The sequence below is a fragment of the Geospiza fortis genome, unplaced genomic scaffold (assembly GCF_000277835.1).
Source record: "Geospiza fortis unplaced genomic scaffold, GeoFor_1.0 scaffold55, whole genome shotgun sequence".
In the NCBI taxonomy this organism is placed as follows: domain Eukaryota; kingdom Metazoa; phylum Chordata; class Aves; order Passeriformes; family Thraupidae; genus Geospiza; species Geospiza fortis.
The window spans coordinates 5,860,755-5,867,613 of NW_005054308.1; positions in this window are offsets into that span (position 1 = coordinate 5,860,755).

Genomic DNA, 6,859 nt, shown 5'->3' on the forward strand with positions numbered 1-6,859 from the left:
AACAGGAGGGGAGAGGAGAGAGACAGGAGACACATACCAGCTAGGAGGTGCAGATGTTAAAGCTTTGATGTTCTCTTTTTCAGTGGAAAGAGTGGAGCCAAGATTAGCAGCATTGTGCTGAGTAATGGCATTATCCTGCTCAAAACACCAGGAGATGCAATTGTTGTGAATGTCACTGTGTGAGTACTTGATTGTCCACTCACTTTGCTCTGTTTGAAACCAGATGAATATCTGAGACCAGGATTGCACCTTTTATACTTGACAGCTGGAGCTGGTTATTGTTTTCAAGCAAAATGCCTTCTTGCTGGGGTGGCACTCCATTACCTGTCCCAGAGCAGGAGTGTGGTGTAAGCCAGCAGCTCCCACTGGAGGAGCATTTCTCTCCTAGCTGTGCTCTGACTGTACAGCCCTGGTGCAACACTGTCAGCATCCCAGACATACCTCAGACATGACACTGGACAGCACACCTGAGCCTCCTTGCTTTCACAACCATGACAGAGCAGGAGAATGAGCAAGACTCTGGAGGGATTCAGGGGTGTTCTGTATGTCCCAGAGAAGCTCTTGTTGTATATGAGCTCTTTCCAATGTAGCACTAAATGATTCACATCTCTCCTGCTGCTCATTGCATCTCCAGGGGAAGATGTGAGTGCAAGGAGTGGCTTGTTCTGGTGGCTCTCTCTAAAAAATATGTATTTAATTATCTTGTAGGAGACAAGATTGAAAAAACAGTCTCACTGCTCTGGGACAGAAATCAGTGGAATTTACCATGAATCCCAGGTCCTGGGATCCTGTTCATTTTGCATTCTGAGATCAGCTTTGAGAGGATTCTGCTGTCCCTACCCAGTAAAGTTCTTCCATTATTGTGACAACCAGCTGTGCTGTGCCAGGAGAGAAGCTGTTGGCTCTTGCTTTCACCCCTGGCACTGTGCTGCCCTTTGCTGCCACAGTGAAATTGTGTCCATACCTTCTGTCAGCCTTTTGAGGAAGCTTTTATTGGGCAGGGGTGAGGACCAGCACTGCTGGGAGATGGTGAGGCTCAGCCTTCCTGAGGAGCCTTGTCCTGTTCTCCCTGAGGTCCCTGCTGCTGCAGCTACACAGTGACCAAATCCCTGCCTGCACCAGGTAAGGCACAGCTGTGTGTGTGATGTGTGGGCCTGTAGGGCAGAGACTTCAGAGAGTGTCAGCCAGATGACCTGAATATTCCCTTTCCTTGTTGGCTCTACATTCCTGAGAAAAAATTAAGTTATGATGTGGGGTCACCCTGCAGTCCTGCTGTTTTGGTGGCAGCTGTGCTGGAAGATGGAGTTTCACAGTGACAGGAATAGACATTTATCTCAATCCAGTTCACTGATCTTGGGTTGAGAATATTTTAGGGCTCCCCAAAAATCATGCCTGACTGTTATGAATTTTTAGGGATGCTGAGCAGTGAGTGGCTCTGGGTTTGGGAAATATCCATCTTCAGGTATTCTTTTTAATCTCTTTATACCTCAGTTTTTTAATCATTCAAGTGGGGAGTGAGAAAGCAGCATTTTCCTGCCTCCCATCACATGCACTGTTGTTGAGGAGGCTTCACTGCTGCTGCTGCTGGCAAAGTCTCAGGTCAGAGCTGCACCCTCAAGTGCCAGAGCTTTGTGTAGCTTCTCCTTCACAAACCACACAGATCAAGTCAGGCCTGTCATAGTGAACAGGCTCAGCACAAAAAGCACTCTAATTCCACCTGGTGATGCCTTCATAAGGGGCAGCTCCTTATTAATGAATGGATTTCCCATGCAGTGAAACACATTTCTGTACTTCACAAATTGTAAAGGGATCTGACCAAACACACTGCATTGGGAACAGTGAAAAACACCCAACATGGATCAAAAGCATCAACATGCTCATAAAAGGAAGGAGGGATTTATCTGATTCATTTCAGGAAGATGTCATGAGTGTGCCACAGACAGACCATGCTCAGGGCTCCACAGGGGTTTGTGGGAGTAAATAGAGAACACAACTTACAAACTGTGGGAGAAAACTCAGAATCTGTTTCCTGAGGCAAGACCATTTTTCTGGTTCACTGGGGAGAGCTCCAGCTTAATCAGGGAAAATGACACATTATTCCTGATGTTCCTGAGGAAAGAAATGAGTAAGACCGAAACATTTACTTAAAGAAAATATATTCTGGATCCTATGAAGAGTCAGACTTCATCAAGACTTTGTCTCCAATAGCCACCAGCTCTGTATTCAGTCCTCTCTAATACACTCCTAGGGTGACATGGGGCCTTGGGGAACTTGTCTAAATGATGAATTTATTCTTTAGATGAGAAGTGTTCAGCTCCTGTGTGTTTTTATCTTGACACAGTTTTTTAGATGGGTGCATTATCCATGGGAAGCTTTAGTGGGTTTTGGATACTTGCAGATATCCTATACTGCTCTGTGATCAACTGGCAGTAAAGCTGGAGGGATTTCTTCCTCTGAGCTTTGAATGGTTATGTTTCCATTTCACTTTCCAAATCTGAACAAAATTAGAATTTCCAATTTCAAAAGCTCTCCCCTTTCCTTTATCAGCAATAAAGAAGAAAAGGGAACGCTTGCCTGGCCTGTTCTGCACTACTCATTATTTTACACAAATGTATCACTAGGTTTCTCTTCTTCATAAAGTCTCTACAGACAGGCTTTTAAACTGTGCTTCTTCTGATAGCTTTCATTATTTTCAACACCTAACATATAATACTTTTATGTCTCATTTAGTGGAAAACTGTAAAAATCAAATTTCCGTTTAAAATATGAAGCCTTGTTAACAGTTTTTTTGAAACAACTGAAATAGAGAAGTCATATGAATCATCGCTTCTCTTCTATTACTTAGGAAATAAAAAGAATAAATATCTAGAAAATGTTTTCTGTAACCTTTTTGAAAGAAAAATATTTCACTGACTGTAAAATATGTGCTTGTTTGCCTGCTGAGGACAAGATTGGTTGGATGGTGACTCAGGAGCCAAAGCAATTTCAAATGAGAGGTGGGTTCTGTTTTATAAACACAAAAATCCCAAGTGCTGTGTGTGGCTAGAACTGTCTCACAGAGAAATTGAAATTTTTATGATCCTAGAAGATTAAATGAGAGATTGGTGCAATAACTCTATTGGTTTAATGTATGCTTTGTTTTGGATAACATAAGAGATCTTTTGCTGCCTAAATTGAATGTAACACTTTTGGTCCCTTTTCTTTTGATTTTGTGCTGTGAGTTCAGTAACAGCCCAAGTTTTCTTTTGCTACTCCCACTGCCCAAAACCTGTGTATATAACCAGAAATACTGAAAAATGTTAACATTTCTGAGATCCTTAATGTTTATTCTTGCAGAGAGCTCCCAAACAGACCAGAATTCATCAGAGATACAACAAATCCCTTTGTTGCTTTTCCACTGGTGCCATTTTAAAAATAGTAACATTTTTATTGCAGCGCTTCTGAGGGAAAGGGGCTCCTTTACCCTTCAGCAGTCAGACAGATGTCTCCAGTCCTTTGGCTGCTGCTCTCACACCGTGCAGCTACTGCCAGCACACAGCCCATGGATGGCACCATGACATGGGAGCTGTAGCAGATGTGTGCACAGAAAAAGGGACAGGTTCAGTGGGGTTCTACTCTCAGAGGAAGGAAAATGCCCACAGTCACCACTGCAGTGTCAGAGCAAATCTCGGGGAGGTTTAAAGCAGCTTGGAAGGACTCATGGAAACTGTCTGTGGTGACTGCAGCTGACAGCAGCTCCCCTGGCTACTCCTAAATCCCCTACACGCCCTCTTTACCACAGCAGGTCCCATGGGGGTTTAAGCTCTCCACCTCCTCGGGGAAGATGATCTCCCCAAGCCCTGGGCAGTGTTTTTCTCCTTGCTGCCACACTGTATCAATCTCATTTGGCTTTTGTTTCAGGGGATGGGGTCACAAAAGCCTCCTGGAAACTGGTGCTGTTCGAGGTGACACACAGAGATGATGTCAAATCACATTTTTGAGTTGACACCTCTGCCCCACAGCACTCACACGACAACATCGTGGTGGCTGAACTGGAGCAGGGATGGAGCCTTGGGAGGCTTGCAGGTGGGGGAGTTGGATGAACTGCTACTGAATAGCTGAATGATCTCTTACAACTTCTCGTCTATTTAAGCAGGCTCTGAAGTCAACTCTTCAGAAGTAAAGGCTGGTACCTGCTGCAGTTCTATGTGCCTGCCTGTCTTTTGAACTCCTTCAAAGAGGCCCTTGTACTTTGTCAGGAAAATGAAGAGGGAGATCCCTGTGTAATCTCCACCGATACCTTTCATTTCCTGAGGTAAGGATGCACGAAGTGTCCTGGGGAGAGAGTGCCCTTCCCCTCCTGACACAGCAGGGGCTCCTGTGTAACCCTCCCGGGCTCACAACAGACACAGCTGCTTCCCCTGCTCCTCAAAGTGCCAGCACCGTGTAGTTCAAATAATTTACATCTTGTTAATGTAGTTTTTTTTTTTTTTCTGAGATAAAACCACATAAATGTCCATGGAAGACTCAAAATGCCCAGATTAGGAAAGAATTTGAGTTTCTAACGCCATCCTCAGCATGCACAGTCAGAATTCCTCCATGAACAATGAGAGAAACATGGCTGCTTTCCTTCAAGTGTTTTTCTCTTACATTATTACTTTCAGTTGTTCATTAGTCCTGTAAAGTCAACCAGCCATTTTGTTCCAAATATTTGGCTAGGTAATAATTCCAAGAAAATTCTAGTGGTTGTGTATTGATCTGAATAAAAGTATGGAGCTTTGGAAAAGTAGAGTGGTTGGATGGAGTGTTTGATGCAGAACAGACAGCTTGCCTCAAATTATCAGAAATAAACATTTAACAGAGCACAGAAACGACTGCAGGACTTCAGGAGAATAAATAACCATTTGTAGATTGAATACTGGCTGTTGTATCACTGCTTTGTGGGGTTTATTAATGACTGGCTCGGTGAGAGGAGCCCTTTTGCTGCTCCTCCACAATCAGAGGAGGCACGAGATAGATGTGGTTTACATTAACCTAAAGTTAGAATTCATGATGTAAATTGCAGAAATAGACATGAATACACAAGAAATGAAAAATGTGTAATTTGAAAAACGTGTTCAAGCAATAGCTGCACGATATCCTGCTTCCCAAAAGGTTCAGAGGAAGAGGGTTATGGGTAGAAGGCCTAATGGGGCTGTTTGTTTCCTGAGGAGCAAAGCATTCTAACATTCTACATTCATGAAAACTGAGAAAACAATTACTTTGTTGTGTATGGAAACTTTCCAGAGAAAAGGAGGCTTTAGGGTGACCTCATCTCTGGAAGTCCCTGACAGGAGGGTGTATAGCCAGGGCGGGGTCAGCCTCTGTTCCCAGGTAACCCTTGGAAATTATCTAACATTCCTAATTAATTATTTTGACTAACTTTTCTAATTGATATTAAAAATTATATATATATATATATGTATTACTGTGACATAACCAGCAACATGACAAGAGGACTTAGTCTTAAGCACTTAGTCTTAAGCTGTCTCAGGGGAAGTTTAGGTTGAACAACAAGAGTAATTTCTTCACCAATTTAGCTATTAATTCTTCTAACCCTTTCCTAGCTTCTCATTTTTATGTGTATTGTTTCTGCCTTACCAGTCAGGTTTCAGCTGTCTCCTTACTGGTTCTTCTGCTTTTGTCCCCCCAGGGAAACTATTTTATTAATAGCTCTGAGAGCTTGTACTAGCCTGTATTCATTAGTATGGGCCTTCTTTATATAATACTGGTAGGGATATTATATTCTGACTCACATTCCCCTAGTAATCCATGTTGAACACATATTTTTCACAAAAAAGGTGATTAGACACTGGAATGAGCTGCTTGAGGAGGTGGAGTCACCGTCCTTAGAGGTGTTCAAGGAGACACTGGACATGGCACGCATGGTCTGTTTGAGATGGTGGTGTGGTGCTGGGTTATGGGTTGGACTCGATGATCTCAGAGGTCTGTTCCAACCTACATGATTCTGTGATTGCTGGATGCCATCACCGGAGCCTGGAGCAGCGCTTTGCCCCAGGGTGCTGTGCTGCACGAGGGGAAGAGCCAGGCCTGGAGCACTGCTCCAAGGAGCACAGGAGGGAGAAGCGCGTGAAGACAGTGCACAAATGGGAAAACACTCCCAGCACTAAAGGGATTTCAGCATTTATTATAATAAAAAAGGGCCTAAAGCATGGGGGCTTGGAGGCTGGGCAGGAGCGCTCCCGTCAAGGATGCTGCAGCACCGGTGCCGGGTCTTCTTGAGCAGTGATGTCCCCAGTGGAGTGGCACAAATTCACTGGGTCAGATGCCCCTTTTTAACCGGTTTTTTGTCCCTTTGGGATGGTTTCTGTTGGGATCCTCCATGTGCATGAAGGTTTTAGACCTTGATTGGCCATTAAGCTCTGTCCAGGCTGTCTCCTTTCGCTGGGGGGTGGTGCACTTTACTGAGGTGTAATACGGTACATTGACTACCATATTTCTTATAACAACCCTTTTAAAATATAATAACCAAACTAACAATGCTTAACAACTATCAGCTATTTTACAACACTTTCTAACCTATTTTTGACAATTGCACCCACTGATGAACCGAAGAGCTCTATGCTGTTCCTGCAGAACGCACACTGCCGGGCCCGAGCCCGTTACAAACTAAGCGCTAATTAAGCATTAATTAAATGCTAATTAAGCGCTAATTGCGCCGGGCTGCACTGCCCGCGCCCCTCCCCGCCCTCGCGCGCCGCCGCCCTCACGAGAAACGGCGGGAACGCGCACGTGCGCACCTCCTCCTCGCGGCGCACGCGCAGGAGGAGTGACCCCTCCCGGCCGCCGTCCCGCCCCGCCATGCCCCGGACGCCGCTTC